This window comes from Silene latifolia, chromosome Y (assembly GCF_048544455.1).
Source record: "Silene latifolia isolate original U9 population chromosome Y, ASM4854445v1, whole genome shotgun sequence".
NCBI lineage: Eukaryota > Viridiplantae > Streptophyta > Magnoliopsida > Caryophyllales > Caryophyllaceae > Silene > Silene latifolia.
In genome coordinates this window covers 176,015,176-176,034,314 of record NC_133538.1, presented here as the reverse complement: position 1 = coordinate 176,034,314, position 19,139 = coordinate 176,015,176, and the positions used below count along the sequence as shown (strand labels likewise).

General features: G+C 44.1%; 1 long non-coding RNA gene across 1 annotated transcript; it reads left to right on the top strand.

Moving 5' to 3' along the window:
* Window positions 1–16,820: 16,820 nt before the first annotated feature.
* On the top strand, window positions 16,821–17,453 carry LOC141633378 (uncharacterized). Its single transcript, XR_012538145.1, has 3 exons — window positions 16,821–16,877; window positions 17,008–17,159; window positions 17,267–17,453. It is a non-coding gene; the product is annotated as an uncharacterized LOC141633378 (long non-coding RNA).
* The last annotated feature ends 1,686 nt before the right edge of the window (window positions 17,454–19,139 follow it).

The following is a 19,139-nucleotide window of genomic DNA, read 5'->3' as shown; positions in this document are numbered from 1 at the left end:
ATTATATTTCTGATGTTATAGTATGGCTAAATATTTCACAAACAACATTTTGAAAATACTATAATTAAGAAAGAGTGATTAAAATAGTTTTTTTTTGAAGCTGTATTTGTATGTAGGTGTTTAAATGGTTTCATAAGAATATGAGATTGACTAAAACCAAAAAATAGACTGGAAAAAAAAGTAACTTTACCTACCCACCCATTGATCACTCCATCCATAAACTAACAAGTGGCACACTGGTACCCACCCAACAAAACTTCCAACTTCCACGTCTCCCATTACTTTCACCAGTCACCATATACTTCAAAATTTACTCTCACCTTTTTTTATACAATCCCAACCCTTCCATCAATCATCATTCATCACATTAATTATTAATCAAAAGAAAAAACAAGAGCCGTTAATTCCCTTTCAGGTCCTTCATCCCCATCTTTCATCTCCTTAATCTATGATTCCAAGTCTCCACAACTTCGTCCCTTTCATCTCCTTCATCCCCATGATTGGGGTTCACCACCAGCACCATCTCCCAGTACTCAAAATCAATTTTTAAGGTGAGTATTAGAAAATCTCGGTTGATCATATCGGTTGTATCGGAACGAGTTCGGCGATACCCGAGTCAACTCGCTCAACTCGGCCGATTTTGCCCCCTTTTATAAATGGCCGATAAATCTCGGTGTATCGTGACTCGGCAACCATCGAGACCGATACTACTCGGGCGATACGAGACGTATCGGGCGAGTTTTTAAACCCTGTTCCCGGCAACAAATACGTGTACACCGTCTTTCATGGTTACCCAACACCGACCAGCTTCCTTCTTAGTGGCCGCCAATCTCATCACATATCGTGCCTTAGCCATATTTTCCCATTTTGCTCCTAAGCATACATGTTTGACACAAGTACATAATTCACTGCATTTTCTGGTTCCAACTGCATTAGCATCTTTGCTGCCCGCTTACCAAGATCAGTGTTTCGTCCATTTATCAAACAAGAAGACCCCAGAACTGTTCTCCAGATAACGGCATTCGGGTTCATGGTCATTTTTTTAATGAAATCTTCAACCTTGTCTAGCTTCCCTGACCTACCAAGTAGATCAACCATACATGAAAAATGCTCCATTTGAGGAGTTAACCCATACTCATTACTCATAGATTCAAAGTGATGAAATCCTGTTTCCACTATACCAGCATGGCTGCAAGCTGATAAGACTCCCACAAACGTGACATGGTTTGGTGGTTGACCAGATTTCTTCATTTGATCAAAAGTCCCCAACGTTTTCTCTACATCTCCATGTCGGGCATATCCTGTATTTTTTGGGGTTAATTTCTGTTTTAGATGAAAAACTTTTGTATGGAGAAATACATATAGTACGGACATTGAAGTATATTATTAAAAATAGGATTTAGTGAAAAAAATACGTAAACGACTAAATACTCAAATGAATTTGCGGCTAGACCGGGCAAAATGTATAAATCAATGTAGACGGACGATAAGGCAAAATGTTAAACGTAGAGGATACAAATGAAACAAGACATCTTCTGAAGCAAAGAAAAGGAAATGTAGCTGCAAACCAGTTGGTGTTCAAATTTCAATATGTAAAAGAAGCTACACAGCAGTTACTCTATATAAAAATATTGCAAATCATATAAGTACAATTTGTAATTAGTTAAAGCTATGTGTACGTCGGACACAAAACGCATGAAATAGCAATCTATTTTTCGTTGTGACAAAACATCGAACACTTGGTGAGCATATTTGTAAGACAAATTATGCTAAGAAATCAATAAACACTAAACCTCTGAAACTCATAGAAACTAATAAACACAATGTTTAAATTCCGAAAAAAAAACCTCAAGAAATAGATTTGGCACACCATGACCTCGCCTAATGTGTATCTTAAATCCATGGATTCAACAGGTACATTTGTCTCGGCAGTCCGAATTAACTAGAAGAAAACAAATAATCAATTCGGGCTGTATAGTGATTGAAATTGAGTACTCTAAAAAATAAATACAGAAAGTAAACTAATAATTTAAATGACCAACGAAGTGGCTTGGGTGTAGTGATGCGCGGGAGTGCCTCAAAGCGTTGAAATCTTCAGCGAATTGCGAGGTCTCGGGTTCGATGCCCTACACGGGAGCACTGAGGTATTTGCACGGTGGCCCTTTGAAGTCTGTTAAACGAGGTGTCGGCTTTCCGTGTTGTCGCGTATCCTCGCGGTTTTGGGCTCTCCGGACTCCTCTTTATGATCTCTGGTGTTCTGTACACTCGCCATAGTCCCGACTAGGCGGATCCTTTAAAGATTGAAAGGAAGCCATTTCCCCGTTTAAAAAAAATAATAATAATTTAAATGACGTAGATAAAATAATGAAATGGTAAATACTCATGATTGAAATAGATGAAGAAAATAATTTTGTGCGAATGAAATAATATTGTACTTAATGTGTTAATGAATCACTTGTGATGGAGGTAAGATAATGATAATGATGCTGAGAACAAAAAAGATGAAAGACATGAAAGATTACGGCTTTACAACATACAGAGAGTACAACAATAAAAAACAGGAAGAATGGCAAAACTGTAAAAAGTGACGTCATAAGAGGACACAAGCACTAAAATAAGTGTCATACCAGTATCATCGTTTATAATAAGGAATAGATTATTTAACACAAATTCTCATTATAGACGGACACTATCCGTCTATACGTATAAACGGATACCATTTTACCTCATAAAATACCCATTTGCCATAAAGTGGGAAGCACATGGGGAGTGCCCCACCTTGTCTCCCCTACCCATTTTATTAGAGGTCTTTACCCGTCTGTTCGCCCCACCCGTCTATACCAAGACCTATTGATTATTTAATTATGAAGGTTAGATTTGTTTACATGCTAGGTAGGTAACAGGTTACTTAATGGCAATCAAATAAGTTAATTACATTATAGAGGGGCAATTATAGAAAATAAATTTTCACAATGGCAATTTTAGAAAAAAAAATATATTACAATGGCAATAAGAGTTTCAAATTCTACTATAATATTGCTACGAGTTTACTTGTGAAAAACGAAATTACATTATAATATACCGCTATGATTTTGTTGTGAAAAACAAAATTACATTATAATATTATTGTTAAGAGTTTAACAAGATGAAGTGTAGGGTGTAACTGCTCTGTTCTTTTGAACTTAATTTCAATTCATTTCAGTTTACTTCAACTCTATTCAACTCAGCTAAGTTCAGTTCAGTTCATTATTTCAGCTAATATATTCACAAATTAACTTATTTCAGTTCTAACTCTTTTCAACCGAAAAGAAAAGATCAAACGGTATTCCAACGTATGATTTTTTTTAGACAATGAGAAAAGGAACTCACGACCGCTACGTTTGACGAGTACTAGCTATTTGGCTAAACTTCATGATAACTTAAAAACAAAGCATGTCAAGTTAACTGTCATTTGTCATTATAACGATTTTGATAAACTATAACAAAATCACATGAGGTTGAATTTGAGTTTGAACATTATTTTTTACTTATATTTTAGTTACTTTACTCCAAATACCGGAGAACTTGGTGCATAATTTTATTGTTCTTATTTGTTTCTTATCAGTTTTTTAGACTTTTAGAAAATAAATTAACTGAAAAGTTTTACGAGTACTTGAGGTAAGAGATGATATTACTTTAGGCCCGTGCATTAAATCTAGTCTATATATATATATATATATATATATATATATATATATATATATATATATATATATATATATATATATATATATATATATATATATATATATATATAGTGTAAAGATCAAGAGAGTCCACCTCTTACATTTGAGTCCATAAGTTCCCTTTAGAGCCATTGGATGAGGAAGATGGAGGGTTGAGATTGGAAGCAAAAAAAGGATGATTAATGCCTAATAAAACACTCCCCCTCTCTACTTTACTAATCCACACTAATCAAATATTAATCCACTATATAACCTTTATTTTTCCATCAACTTCTCTCTCATTCACACAATTCACTTCTCTACTCCCTCTCTAAAACCCAAATTAATTCAAAACCCAAATAATACTCTCATCCTAACAAACCCAAATAATTCAAAATCTAAAAAATAAAAAAAATTCCCTCCATATTACTCTCCCACCCACCTCCCACCACCCACTGCCACCACCACCCACTGCCGCCGCTCTCCTCTTCTTCTCAATTTTTTTTTCTTGGTGTTTCACGTTTCCAGATCTGAAGTAGTTTTTTTTTTTTTTTTATTTTTTTATTTTTTTTTTTTTTGGTGTTTCACGTTTCCAGATCTGACTTTTTTTTTTTTTTTTTTTTTTTTTTTTTTTTTTTCGGTTCCTTTATTATCTTGTTCACATATGTACTTTTCATTATTACTTTTGTTTTATTTTGTTAAAGAAAAAAAGGGTTTTTTTTGATTGATTTGTTCTAAAGTACAAGTAATTAGTTATTTCTAATAATTTCTTCTAATAATTAAGTTGTTGTTTTATATTATGCTACCGTCTCACAATACGAGGCGAAATCTTATAGAATAATTATCGATTACTTAATAATTAATCGATGGGCCTTAGAATCCCCCAGTTTGTTGGACTATTCACATGTTGAAGGAGGGTTGGCACGAGATATTGGTGTCTTTTCTTTTTTGTTGTTTACCTTTCATGTTGTCTTTTGTTTTTGTTTTTATTTGATTATTTTTGGTTGGTATTAAGGCTATTTTGGTGATATACTAACTTTGGTGTTAATAATGAGTGGTGATGCCTGATTTTAATCATTTGATTTAATATGATTTTTTTCGAAAAGGTATCATATTTACTGATCTCTGGTTGTTATTAAGTGGTAACAATAAATGAGTAATTATATTGATAATCTTGATGTTTTTATTTTTTTTTGTTATTTTAGTTTATAGATCTTCAACAAATGAAAATAAATACTAAAATCTGAGTATATTGGTGTTTATGTGTAGATCTTCAACAAATGAAGATGAAATACGCATGCCTCCTCTCCTTTCATTTTGTCTAGATTTTTTATGTGTAGAGATGGGTGTTCCTTACACCTTTTTCTTTTAAAATTACACTTTTCTCCATTAAAATTGCACTTTTTTCTGTTAAAATTACACTTTTTGTTGTTGTTAGAATTACACTTTTTTCTGTTAAAATTACACTTTTCTTCATTAAAATTACACTTTTTTCTGTTAAAATTATACTTTTTCTGCTAGAATAACACTTTTTAATTTAAAATTACACTTTTCCTGCTAAAATGACACTTATTGTCGTTGTTAGAATTACACTTTTTTTGCTAAAATAAATCTCAAGCATCCACCAAACATGATCTAAGGGATATGGGAGGGACTTATGGACTCAAAAAATATGAAGGACTTAGGAGAACTTTTTATATATATATATATATATATATATATATATATATATATATATATATATATATATATATATATATATATATATATATATATTTGTTAAGTGTAATTCCGGAAGCAAGTATCGCTACCACCCGTGGCTTGTAGAATGATGTCTTGAGTTAGATTCTCCTTTGGTCTTATTCGTTCCTCTCGGCCTCTCCGCAACAATGAACGAAGGCGAGGGCTTGGCTTTGTGCCAAGCGTACTCACTCCGACGCCCAAGTCAGTAAACTTAAATGTATATGTTGTATGCTAATTGGCTAGGAATATATTGTAGAGAGATAAGGAAGATTATCTGGGATGAATAGTGTATTTAGGTTAAGTTGTGCATTTCGGATTGGATCCCATCCTCAATGAAGGTTGAGTATTTATAGACTTCACCTTTTGTCACGTAGTGGCCAAGTGGCCAAGTGGCTAGCGGTGGAAAGAGGCGATCTACCCCTCGGCCGAGGTTTTATGGCGGGCGGCGGGCCCTGCCGACTCACCCAGGGGACTTGGATGTGAGTACGCGGGTATGTGTCCCTTTGGAAGGTTGTCATCCGAGACCCGGCCGACGGTGATGATTCTCATCGGCTAAGTACATCAGGTCGTTGACTTCTTGTGGACATCTTTGACCTTGCTCAATATGTTGACTTTGGTCGGCGGTGCGGAATATGCCCCATCAATTTGCCCCAGCGTAGTCTATCGTGGTATGGGCTTCGATGTACGTACGAGCGTATATTCTGCGCAAGTAGTTTGTAGAAATTTTTCCTTCATCGGCTTTTTCTGCGGCGGCTTCTTCCGCTCTGCCTAGTCTTTCTTAGGCCGTACCATATCCCCCCTTCACATGGATGTGTATTGGGCATCCGATGTGGAAAAGAAAGGGACATTTGGCCGAGACCGGTTGAGGCGCCCAGGTTACTTTTGATTGCCCCGGCCGGCGGTGTCTAGCTTGGTCGATCATGTGGCGGCGGAGAAAAAGGTGCATGGGAATTTGTTGAGGAAGGTGAATAGGCGGAGAGTTTTGAATAGGCGTGTTGAAGACGTTTGGTCACTGTTGCATTGATTGACACAACTGTTGCAACGATTGACATTCCGTGGTTGCATGTCCAACACGTGTCCGCATCTTTGATTGGTTGACGCCTTCATGGGTGTTCTCACGATTGGTCTTGCCTCATGGGCTTTTCCCTATAAATAGGGGCAGTTGCTCGTGAAATTGGTCACCAATTTCATTCTCCAAAATTTTTCTTCTCTAAACTTGTAAGGGCTTCTGTCTTCTAACATTCAGAGTTGTTATTCCGGCGAGTGTTTTTCTTCGAGGTAAACAAACAAACTTCTTTTTATTTTGTTGAATAATTGTTGCTATTATGTTTGCTCTCGGCGTAGGGACTAGCACTTCGCGCCGGATGATTACCCATTGCGTCTTGATGGGGAGGAGATACTAGACGCCATTCCGATAAGGTTTGGGGGCCCTAGGTCTCCTTCTCCGCGATCGACCCACCAGTGCGGGGGGACGGGGGGATGAGGGTGAGGATGCTGATGAGGATGAGGGGACCCCTTCCGATGGTGGGAGGCTGTCTGTCCCGGATCATGGCGAGCCCTGTACGACTGGTCTTGAACGTGGTTGGTTCCATAAGTTCGGCCGTTGTTCCGGCGAGACATTTTTCGGAGGCCATTTCTCGTTCGGTGAGGGGTATAGGATCGTTATTCCTAAAGAGGGTCAGGCGGTCTGTTGCCCTCCACCGGGTCACACCGGCGTGTACATCAGGCATCTGGAGTATGGGCTGCGGTTTCCTCGAATAGATACGTCGTGGACATTATCGAGCTATGAACGTCGCGGTGGCCCAACTACATCCGCGGCCATGAGGACGATAGTTGGCTTTGTGTGGCTTTGTCTCTTTAAGGGGAGATCCCGATCAACTTATTCCGCCGACTTCACAGTCTCCGACCGTCAATTGCTAATAAGGTGGGGTGGTACAGCGTACAGACGGAGCTGAGCTATGCCTCCGTGAACAAGCTTACTTCTGTAAAGGCGGCAACGGCGGTGGGTTTATGTCCAAGTGGGAGGATTACCCATTGCCCCGGTCTTTCCAGAGCCCTGTTTACTTGCGGTGTGAGAACCGGAAAGAGTATGAGGAGTGTACCTCCCGGGGTAAGGTGAAAATGGACGCTTCGAAGGTTCCTCTTGCGAGGATGAGGAGGGCGGGCGTCTGTTGCTCGATGCCGAGAAGGGATGGCTGCCCCGACTCGGATTATTCTTCGAGATGAGCTGCTCGGTCACGTCGGCCTCATACCGGCCCTCGGCCCGGGGTGAGTGGGGTCGGTGTGAGGCCTATTTTTACTGTCATGCTCCTGTTTTTAGAGCTATGTTCTATTCTGTCGTGTAATTCTTGTTTGGTTTTCTTTTTGCAGACCGGTTTGGCGTGGTGCGTCCGAGAGTACCTTGAAGCGGTTAGGCCTTGATAAGGACGGGAAGGTAGTTGTGCGGCATCCTACGGCTGAATTGCGCGATCGCAGACCGTCTCCCACCGAGCTCATGGATAAGCAGCTAAAAGGGGTGGATCCGGTGGCGCTCGGCAAGGGTTCTCGGAGGCGTGCCAAAGAGAACGAAGAGGGCTGCGACTACGGCGGCGGCGGCGTCGTGCTGCTCCTCTTCGACCCCGGTGGTTGAGAGGGAACCTGTGGAGGTCGTTGATATTACTGGGGGTCGGTGACCATTGCTAAGGAGCCGCTTGCTTCTACCGTTGTTGGGGAGAAGAGGAAAGAGCCACCGTCTTCTTCCGTTGTTCTTTGGGAGAAAACCGATCCATCCGGCCCTCGAACAAAAAGGGCCCAAACTGGTACGGATCTAACTTGTGGTTCGGATTTGGCTGGTTCGTTGGACATCCCAGACGACCGGCTTTTACGATGTGTCAATGCACGGTGACATGGATGCTTTGTGCAAATTTTTTGCGAGATCCTTCTCTCGGCGCCGTTCGATTGAACGGCAATCGGGAAGCGACACGAGAGGGCTATCGAGACGGCGGGTGACGGAAATGTCATTGTTGACTCCTCCGCCCGGAGCATCTCGCCTCCGAGCTTGTGGCGGAGGGTCCGAGAATGTATAAGAGGTCGGCGAAGTGGACCCAACAAGCGGCTCCTATATCGCGGAGCGGGAGAAAACCATGGGCCAAGCTGCGCGCGATGGCGAAACTTAGGCTTGACCTCTCTCGCCGCAAAGGGGAGGCCGCGAAGTTTAAATGGATTTCTTCTCCGCCAAGAAGCGCGGAGGAGGTTGAAGCTGGCCGGGGGCCGAGAGGGCCAAAGTTGAGGAAGGCGATGGCGCCACGCCAAGATGATGGAGGAGCGGGATAGGTACAAGGACGCTCATAAAGCCGCGATTGCCGAGGGGGAAAAGTGGAAGAATCAGTTCCACAATCAGGCGGAGGCGCTTAAGGACGCGCAGGCTGTCATCGCTCAAAGGGAGAAAGACATTGCCATGCTCCAAGATGAACTTCTCCCAAAAATGTGCGCCCAATTCCGGGACCGGGCCGAGGAGGCGACCGGGGAGGCGATAAAAGGGTCGTCCCCGATGGTTCCTTTCCGTGGGATAAATTTGAGAAGCTCTTGGACGAGATGGCCGAGGCATGAGGAGGCGGGCTGCGAGAGAAGACGGAGGCGGCGAAGGTGGCTCGAGTAGGCGAGGTGCTTGAAAATGTCGAGCCCTCGTCCGAGCCGCCCAACGAGGAGGCTGCTGCTGCTGCTGCCGATGGAGGGAATCAACAGGCATAGGGAGACGGGCGGTCGTCACGGACTCCCGGCGTCTCGGATAGCTTTAGGCGTTCGGGGCCAATTATGAGCCTTCTCTCCCCGCCATCTTTTGGCGCTTCAAATCCTAAGTCTGTACCCTTTTGTTTCCTTATTTCCTTGCTTCTTGTAAAACTTTGGTAGGTAGAGTTTTAGGCTATCCTTATGGGGACGGCCGTCGCTTGTACTCTTCTTGCAGTTGTTAGTTTTTTAATGGAGTTTAATCTTTTGGGTCCTCGGCTGCGGCGGGGGCTTTGATCATATTATTCCTCACTTGTCTTCTTGCGTTGTTTTAATTGTGTGCCTTTGTTTTTACCGTCGGCATGGCGGGGCGGTTAGTACGCGCATCACAACCGTGTTAACGTCTTTAGCATTTCCTTTAGCGGGCCGGTCATTGTGTCCCCGTCGCTCGTTTAGGGTCAGAATCGTAGGCATATTGACCGCCAGAGTCGCGTCTCAACTGCACTGAGTATACGTTTCTTCTAGCATATCGGCCGTTGTGTCCCCATCGCTCTCAGCTTTGGCCGAGGTAATCGGGGTTACGGCTCGATAGCGCTTATCGGTCATTGTGTCCCCGTCGCTCTCGGCTAGGGCCGAGGTGTCGGGGTTATGGCTCGATAGCATTCGTAACTGTAGGCATATTGACCGCTAGACTCGCGTATCAACTGCACTGAGTATACGTTTCTTCTAGCATATCGGTCGTTGTGTCCCCGTCGCTCTCAGCTTTGGCCGAGGTAATCGGGGTTACGGCTCGATAGCGCTTATCGGTCATTGTGTCCCCGTCGCTCTCGGCTAGGGCCGAGGTGTCGGGTTTATGGCTCGATAGCATTCTTCTAGTGTACCGGTCATTGTGTCCCCGTCGCTCTCGGCTGAGGCCGAGGTAATCGGGGTTAATGGCTCGGTAGCGATTCTTCTCTTTGAGTGACAAACACTTCAATGGAAAAGTTGGGTGATTCATTCGTTTGCTATGATCATGCGTTGGGGTGTCCACAATGGATTTGGACACCTCCGCCGCTACACAAAGTATTTCCTCAAGTTGTCGGTGTTCCAATGGCTCATCAAAGGCACACCTCCCATGTGTCTGCCCCAGTATGTGCCCGGTCTCATCTCTTCAATCACCTTGTAGGGACCCTCCCGGTTGGCCGTCGAGTTTACCATGAATATTTCCTTTGTTGGTGGCGGCCGACTTCCTTAGGACTAGGTCTCCCACTTTTAAATCCCTCTTGTGGACTCTACATTTGTAGGCTCTTTTCATCCGGCTTTGATATCTTTGCCAAGTTGAGGCGCGTTGTATCTCGGCTTTCTTCGACCAGGTCTAAGGAAGCTTTCAGGCCATCCTCGTTTTCAATCGGGTGAAGGTAGCCGTTCGAATGTTGGCACCGTTGCTTCAATCGGTAGGGCGCTTCGGAGCAGTAGACTAGGTGGAAAGGGGTGTACCCCGTTGCTTCTTTCTCCGTGGTTCGAAGGGACCATAGGGGCCGGTAGTTCATCGGCCCATCTTCCTTTAAGGTCTTCGATTGTCTTCTTCAAACCGTTGAGGATCGTTTTGTTGGCCGCCTCCTTTGTCCGTTGCTCGTGGGTGGCGGACGGAGGAGTATGCAAATTTGATACCAAGCTCTTCTAACCAACTCATTATCGAGTCACTCCGAACTCTCGGTCGTGGTCAAATACTATAACTTGGGGTAGTCCGAAACGAGTTATAACATTTTCCCAGATTACCTTTCGACGGCCACGTGGTCTTCGCCGATCGCTACGACTTCAACCCATTTGGTGAAGTAATCAACAGCGACGATCAAGAACTTCCTTCCTCCGAGTTTGTTGGGAATGGTCCTAGCATGTCCATCCCCATGTGTGCGAAGGGAAGAGGGCCGAGCACCGGTTGTAGGTCCCCTGGAGGGAGCGTGTATGCACGGGGCATGCATCGACGATTCGTGCACTTCTTGGTCTTTGTTCTCGGAATCTTGGAGCATGGTGGGCGGGAAGTAGCCGGCTCGTAGAGCTTTGTGGGCTAGCGTTCTTGCCCCTATGTGGTGTCCACAGATGCCTTCGTGAATCTCTGTCAAGATTAGCTCTGCGTCGGTGGGCCGACACACTTCAAAAGTGGTCTTATTACGGACCTTACATACGTTCTCCTTCGAACACTAAGTACACAGCGGCGATCCGTTTCATTTTGGCCGAGGGATTGCGGCCCTCCCAGTAATTCACTGTAAGTTTGTGTTTCATTATCGGAGTCATCCATGTTGTCTCGGCCTCTACGTTGCCCACCATGCCGTCGGTCTCGTTGATGCTCTTCGCATTCCGGATATCTACCAAAGACGGTTCGGCTAACGTTCTTGATGGTTGAGTGGCAAGTTTGGAGAGAGCGTCGGCCGGTTGTTCTCGGATGCGGGAACGCATTGGATTCGGAAAGACTTCAATTTTGCTATGTCGGCCTTTACCCTTTCTAGGTACCTTACCATTCCGTCGTCCCGAGCCTCGAACTCTCCTCTGATTTGGTTAGTAACCAACAGTGAGTCTGTCTTCAACACAATGTGCTCTGCTCCGGCAGCCCTAGCTAGCTCGACCCCGGTTATCACCGCCTCGTATTCGGATTCGTTGTTCGAGGCCGAGAAGGTGAATTTCAAGGCGTACTCGAACTCGTCCCCGTTTGGGCTGATGATGAGGATGCCGGCTCGAGCGTTCGTCGTGGAGGAGCCGTCGGTGTAGACCTCCCATATGCCCGGGTTTGGCTCTTCCTGATATGTGCATTCGGCCGGGGAAGTCGCAAGTGCTTGCCCCTTTATCGAAGGCCTTGGTTTTGTCCGAATGCCGAAACCAGAGAGTTCCACCGCCCATTTGATGAGCCTGCCGGATTGTTCGAATCTTTCCAAAGCTTTCTCGAGTGGCTGATCGGTTAGGACCGTCACGGGGTGTGCGTCGAAGTAGGGTTTTAACTTCCTTGTGGCAACGACGACGGCGAAGGCTGCTTTTTCAATTAGTGGGTAATTTCTCTCGGCGGGCAACAGCGTATGGCTGACAAAGTAGATTGGGTGCTGCTGTTTGTCCTCTTCCTCGATGATCACGGTGACCGTGGCCGAGGTAATCAGCTGCTATGTATAGGTATAGCGTCTCCCCAAAGATCGGCACGGACAGAGTTGGGAGAGTACGAAGATGGGCTTTCGGTTGCTTGAAAGTCGTGCTCTCATTCCTCCCCCAGTGAAGTCTTTATTCCCTTTCAAAACTTTGAAGAATGGGGTGCTCTTGTCGGCTGACCGAGAGATGAAACGGGCGAGAGCCGCCATTCTTCCGGTCAGCATCATAACCTCTTTTCGGTTCCTTGGCTCCGGTAGGTCTAAGATTGCCTGGACTTTGTCTGGATTTGCATCGATGCCTCGGGCACTGACAAGTACACCGAGGAATTTACGCCGGACACCGAAGTTGCATTTCATTGGGTTGAGCTTCATCTTGTATTTCCTTAGTGAACAAAATGTTTCGTGTAAATCGGCGAGGTGTTTTTGTCGGACTTGCTTTTTACAATAGCATCGTCGACGTAGGCCTCAATGTTTCGCCCTTTTTGATTTTGGAACACTTTGTCCACCAGCCTTGTATACGTTGCGCCGGCGTTTTTCAAACCGAACGGCATCATTTTGTACATGTACGTGCCGTTAGCGGTGATGAATGCGCATTTGGGCATGTCTTCCTCAGCCATGAAAACCTGGTGATATCCCGAGAAGGCGTCTAGCGAGGCTCAAGCATGGTGTATCTGCCGTGGCATCGATTATTTGTCTATCCGTGGCGAGAGGGTAACAATCTTTGGGGCATGCTTTATTAAGTTGGGTAAAGTCTACACACATTCTCCATGCCCCCGATGACTTCTTTACCATCACAACATCGGCTAACCACTCCGGGTAGGTGCAAGGTATAATAAAGCCCGTAGTAAGTAGTTTATCTACCTCGGCTTTGATGGCCTCATCTTTCTCGACGGAGGAGTTCCTCATCCTTTGCTTGACAGGGCGAGCGGTGGGGAGTACGTTCAGCTTGTGAATGATTACTTCCCGGCTTACGCCTGGCATCTCGGCTGCTGAGTAGGCGAAGACGTCCTTGTTTTTTCTTAGCGAGCGGGAGTTCGGTTCGAATTTTGGTTCCAGTTGGCACCGATGGTCACGGTGCGACTGGGTCAATTTCCACCTCCTCTGTCTCGCTCCTTCGACCATCTTTGATGGTTTGGTCGTTCTCGGGCCCTGGGAGTATCTTTGTATACGGAAGGATTTTAGTTTTGAAGCACCGGCTCTCACCCTCTCTAGATACCTTGTCGTCCTATAGTCCCGAGCCTTGTACTCTCCTTTGATCGACCGGTCGATAGGAGCGAATCATTTTTACCACGACGTGTTACGCCGCCGGCGCCCGCTAGCCCGACTCCGGTTATCACCGCCTCGTACTTGGATTCATTGTTTGAGATCAAGGAGGTAAATTTCACGGCGTGCTCAAACACGTCCCCATTGGGGCTATAAATAACGATCTTTGGCTTTCGAGCTATCCGTTGTGGAAGGGCCGTTGGCGTGTATCTCCCATACGCCGGGTTCCTTCTCGTTTTTTGAGGCGAGCTTATGCGCTTCCCCCCGGTCCGAGAGGTATATCAATGTCAAGGCCCGGATGGAAATTACGGCGTCGGTCTCACTCAAAGTGACCCGGCCTATGAGCACGTTGTGGCGGATGCGCGTCGATGATCAGAATTCGGACATAACATTCTGGTTGCAGTTCCCTCGCCGAACCTCACCGTGATCGACCGATCCCGTGGGTACAGGCCGACCCCAAAAGTCAGACAACGGGTTGGTGCGGGGGTCTCAAATCTTCAATTTTCGGAGGCCGAGGCCGAGAAAGCACTCTCTGTACATAATGTTTGTGTAGGCGCCGTGTCAATCGAGACACCTCTTTACCAAGTGGTTGGCTATGTCTAAGTGGACCGTAAGTGGGTCGCTGTGAAGAGCGACGACTCCCTCGTAGTCCTTCTTCCCAATGGTCATATCGGGGATGTTGGAAGCGGGGGTGGCTGTGTTGGGCACAAAGTTGATGGTTTGGCACGATTCATTCAGTCTTTGCTTGTGCCCATGAGCGGACCCACCATTCCCGTTGCTCTCGGTGATGGCATGGATTACTCTATCCGTTCAAGACGGTTCTTTTTTGACCCGCAGGCATTCGGTTTCGGCCTTTGGCAACATATTTGCCGAGGCTCCCCTTCGGATCGGCTCTTCAATGGCGTCCTTCGGATGTCGGCGGTCGTTGGTTAAGTGTCCGGTGTGGCGTGGTACTTACGATCTTGGCTCGTGTCACCGTCGCTTCTCGGCCTAGGGGCCTTTCCCCTTCGACCTTCGCTCTTGCTCGGAGCGAATACCTCGGCGGCCGGCACGACTAGGGAGGTGTGATCGTTGTACCGTTTTTTGTAGTACGCCCCCGAACTCCTCCCGGCGCCCGTCGGGTCCTGTCTCCTGGCAGATTTGTCAGACCGTGGCCTATTTTTGTCACGGCGTCTTTCATCGGGGCTGTCCTCCCGACGGCTCTTCTTTTCTGAGTGCTCGGCCTCGTTGGGGCCTAACCACGTCTTGTGATAGTCTTCTACTTTGATGGCCTGTTTCGCCATTTTCTGGCGCGTCAAGCCCAGGCCTCCGCACTTGATGAGCTCATTTTTCAAATCTCCTCTTGGGAGGCCTTTCATCAGCGCGAAGGCCGCGATTCGGGATTAATCTCCGAATCTGTTGGACCTTTCCGTCGAACCTCTTCATGTAGCTTCGTAGAGACTCGCCCCCTTCTTGTTTGATAGTTAGGAGGTCCGATGTCTCCACGGCCCTTCTCTTGTTGCAAGAGTACTGGGCTAGAAAGGCGTCCCTTAGGTCGGCGTAGTAGTACACCGAGTCGTCGGGGAGCCCTTTGTACCAACTTTGAGCCATCCCATGCAATGTCGTTGGGAAGACTCGGCACCATACTTCATCGGGCTGCTCCCATACTGACATGTGAGACTCGAAAGCCTCGGCGTGGTGGTGGATCACCCTCTCCTTTGTATGATATGGGTGGCAACTTGAGCTTAGTTGGCACCTGGACTTCTAGGACGTAGGCGCGAGGGGCTGTCGATCACATCCGGACGACACGTGGCGATCGGCTCCTCGCATTCCTAGCCCGACTCCTCTCCTCGTAGCGGGAGGGACTCCTTCCACGACTGCGGCGAGTCGGGCTTCTTCTTCTCCGACTACGATGGGTCGGACTTCTTTCATTCCTCCGGAGTGGGCCTCGTGGGTCGCTGCGGTGACGCTGTCCCCGCGAGTGCGGTCGGGACTTATGTCCATCACCGATGCAGGCTCCTCCGGTGTTTCAACGGGGCCAACCTCTTCCAAAGTGCTCGTTCAAGTCTCTTGGAGTTACGTTCGGGCCCCTGGTCTCTCGGACGGGTCCCGCCGCTCTTGTCGGTGTGACGGTGTGAGCCGACGTCCTACCGATGAGGTCATGCCACGTCGACCACATGTCCCATGAGGGTGACTTGGTTGGCGGGCGGCGTCGCATCCGCAGTGTTATTGGCATCCCGAACTCGGTTGGATTACTCGCCGGCGGAGGGTCATTTGTATGACTCGGAATTGTTGAAGGTATCATCGGGTGGAGGGGCTCGTCGATTCTACGAACACCTCTTGCTCTTTTGACATCTTCTTAGCTTTTTGGGTGGGTTTTTTTTTTTTTTTTTTTTTTTTTTTGGGAATGAATGTGACTAGCTTCTAGTGTCTTTCCCCCAGGACAGGCGCCAATTGTTCCGGGTGTAATTCCGAGCAAGTATCGCTACCACCCGTGGCTTGTAGAATGATGTCTTGAGTTAGATTCTCCTTTGGTCTTATTCGTTCCTCTCGGCCTCTCCGCAACAATGAACAGGCGGAGGGCTTGGCTTTGTGCCAAGCGTACTCACTCCGACGCCCAAGTCAAGTAAACTTAAATGTATATGTTGTATGCTAATTGGCTAGGAATATATTGTAGAGAGATAAGGAAGATTATCTAGGATGAATAGTGTATTTAGGTTAAGTTGTGCATTTCGGATTGGATCCCATCCTCAATGAAGGTTAGTATTTATAGACTTCACCTTTTGTCACGTAGTGGCCAAGTGGCCAAGTGGCTAGCGGTGGAAAAGGCGATCTACCCCTCGGCCGGGGTTTCTATGGCGGGCGGCGGGCCCCGCCGACTCACCGCCGAGGGGACTTGGATGTGAGTACGCGGGTATGTGTCCCATTTGGAAGGTTGTCATGCCGAGACCGGCCGACCGGGTGATGATTCTCATCGGCTAAATTTGTCTAGGTCGTTGACTTCTTTGTGGACATCTTTGACCTTGCTCAATATGTTGACTTGGTCAGCGGTGCAGAATATGCCCCATCAATATTATTAAAGGAAGCTTTTTTCGAGCAATTTTAGAGTCTCCAACTTTTACGAACTACCTAAAATAAATCTAACTTATAATACTAATTAAAAATAAAGAGGATAAGAGATTGACGGGAAGAATTTGATCGTGAGTGAAGTAGTTTCATTTAAAATATTATGTACAACAACTCAAACAAGATCTATTTAACTAGGACACTAGGTCTGTATAAGCAATTTAATTGTATATGTTCCACTATAAATATTAGAAACTATATAGCTGATCTTATACTCCTACAATCGATTCCTTTAACTTTTTGTATTGTAAATTTTTATTCATGTTATTGTCTTTGTTTGTTTACTTACGAGATCAGATGTGTATACACACTATTTTGATACTGTTTTGATTTCGTTATCAACCGCTTCAATTTAATACGATTCTTTTATCTTGCAGGTGTCTAGAATATTGTTCAGGTTGCAGTAAAACCTCGCAAACATGGAAGGGCGGATCTGTGAGCACGCGTCAAAGGAGGCGGTTCGGAGGAAAAACAAGGTTGAAGATGAGATAATGTGTGTAGGGTTGGAGATAAACAAGGGTGTTACGTTGTATGCACTATTGCTTAACTTTCTAAATGCATCACGTTCATTTTGCCACACCGAATATACTTTTATATTGTGATATCTAATTTTGTGTTTCTTTTATAATTTTTCAGAGAATTATGAGGGGTAAACATCGGACATTGAATTATTTTACTTCGTGATATCATATCGATGTTATAAACGGTAACTCAGTAACTGTGCCTTCTTGAGAACATCGTTACAATTTCATTGACTTATTACGATCTATTTAAGTAGGTGTTAATGTGTTATCATGCATGTGAAGAAGTGAAGAACATCCAGCCTTTCATTTTGTGATAATGCTTACTGATTTCGTTATTGATCGTTAGAGTAATAAAGTTATAGAGTACGGAGTATTAATATTTGTTGTTAAGTAATGATTTTGTCATTAATCGTACATAGTAAATTAGTAATTAATATTTGTTAGTAGATTATATATAGAATAAAGATGACCTCATCACGAAAGACGGTCTATTCAATAGAAAAATATATCTATTTGATATTAATAAACGAGTTGTCTTTTAGGGGTCGTCTCACAGTGTGAAACCGTCTTAGTTATTAGTTATTGATTGTATATTTGTTTTTTTTATTGGGTCAATCGAAGCGCGCACTTAGTCGCATTACAATAAAAGGGAAGGGGGGATTCGAACCTGGTCTACCTGAGACCTATTATCTACAATATCTCCGTCTTAACCACTAGACTAAGACATCTTCGGTATTGATTGTATATTTGTGTTAATCAAGTTTACACATGATAATAATGCTAACAACATGCACTTTCTCCATATATATAAGTTTGATTTTCCCTTAATTATTTGTAGTACGTATAAAGAAAAATATTGAATTGTAATAGAATTACTATAGATTTATACTACAAGTATAATATTGATAAGCGTTAGGCTGAACATATTTAGTACGAAGTATAGTAATATGTATCAAAAAATTGTGCCACACTGGCAATAGAATTCGATCTATTAACCAATTACTTCGTATATGTTATAGATTTATAGTCTAATCACAATTATACAACTACTAAAACAAAATTATAGATTTAGTTATTTTGAGTATTATAATGAAGGGTCATTAAAAGTATATATAAGATAAATCAATATTTGTGTAACAAGTTTAGTGTTTAGGCGGAGTTTGCTACCTAAATTGATTTAATTGAAAGGGGGAATGATTTGCTCATGAATACAAACAGAACAACCGCAATTCAAAATCCTACATATATCACAGTCGATGCATTAGAATTCGAACCGTGTAAGTTAAGAGCCTATGAAAAAAATGTCAAAGATGATATGTTTACGGTTCTACCTACTATCGATCTCTGAGGCAATCAAAGTGATTGAGATTTGATAAAAAAATAACTAGATACACCATGGTTCCCTATTTGTTCCACGTAGAGCATATATATGAGCAAGTAATTGCAAAAGATATTAAAATTTAATGTACATAGACAACATTCTATCCTTATACGGAGTATATGTCTTAAATTTAAAACGGGTCAAATATTTTTGATATTTTCTTGACAACTTTGCCATGCCATTTAGTAATTAGTTTAAGACATAAATTTAGTCTTAAACAAGAATTTGTGATCGAGTATATGCTAACACTATAACACAAACTCTAGAATTCACTATTCTTGCTAAGTCTAGGCTAACACAAATCACAGGTGGCTGAAATTGAGTTTGAACATAGTAAAAATATCACGTAATTCTAACCGTTGAATTTGAAATGTGTTATGGTTGTTACCTTTTTTTTTTTTTACTTATATTTTAGCACTTTACACCACCATAACGAGAACGTAGTGTTTAATTTTATTGATTCTTATTTTATTCGTTTCCGTTTAAGTTTTCTTAAAACTTTAAGAGATATTTAATTCAACTCCTATAAATTCAGTTTAAAAAAGTTAAGCTCAATATATACCATTTTTTCTATAAGCTGTTAAGCTATATGTTTAATTCAGCT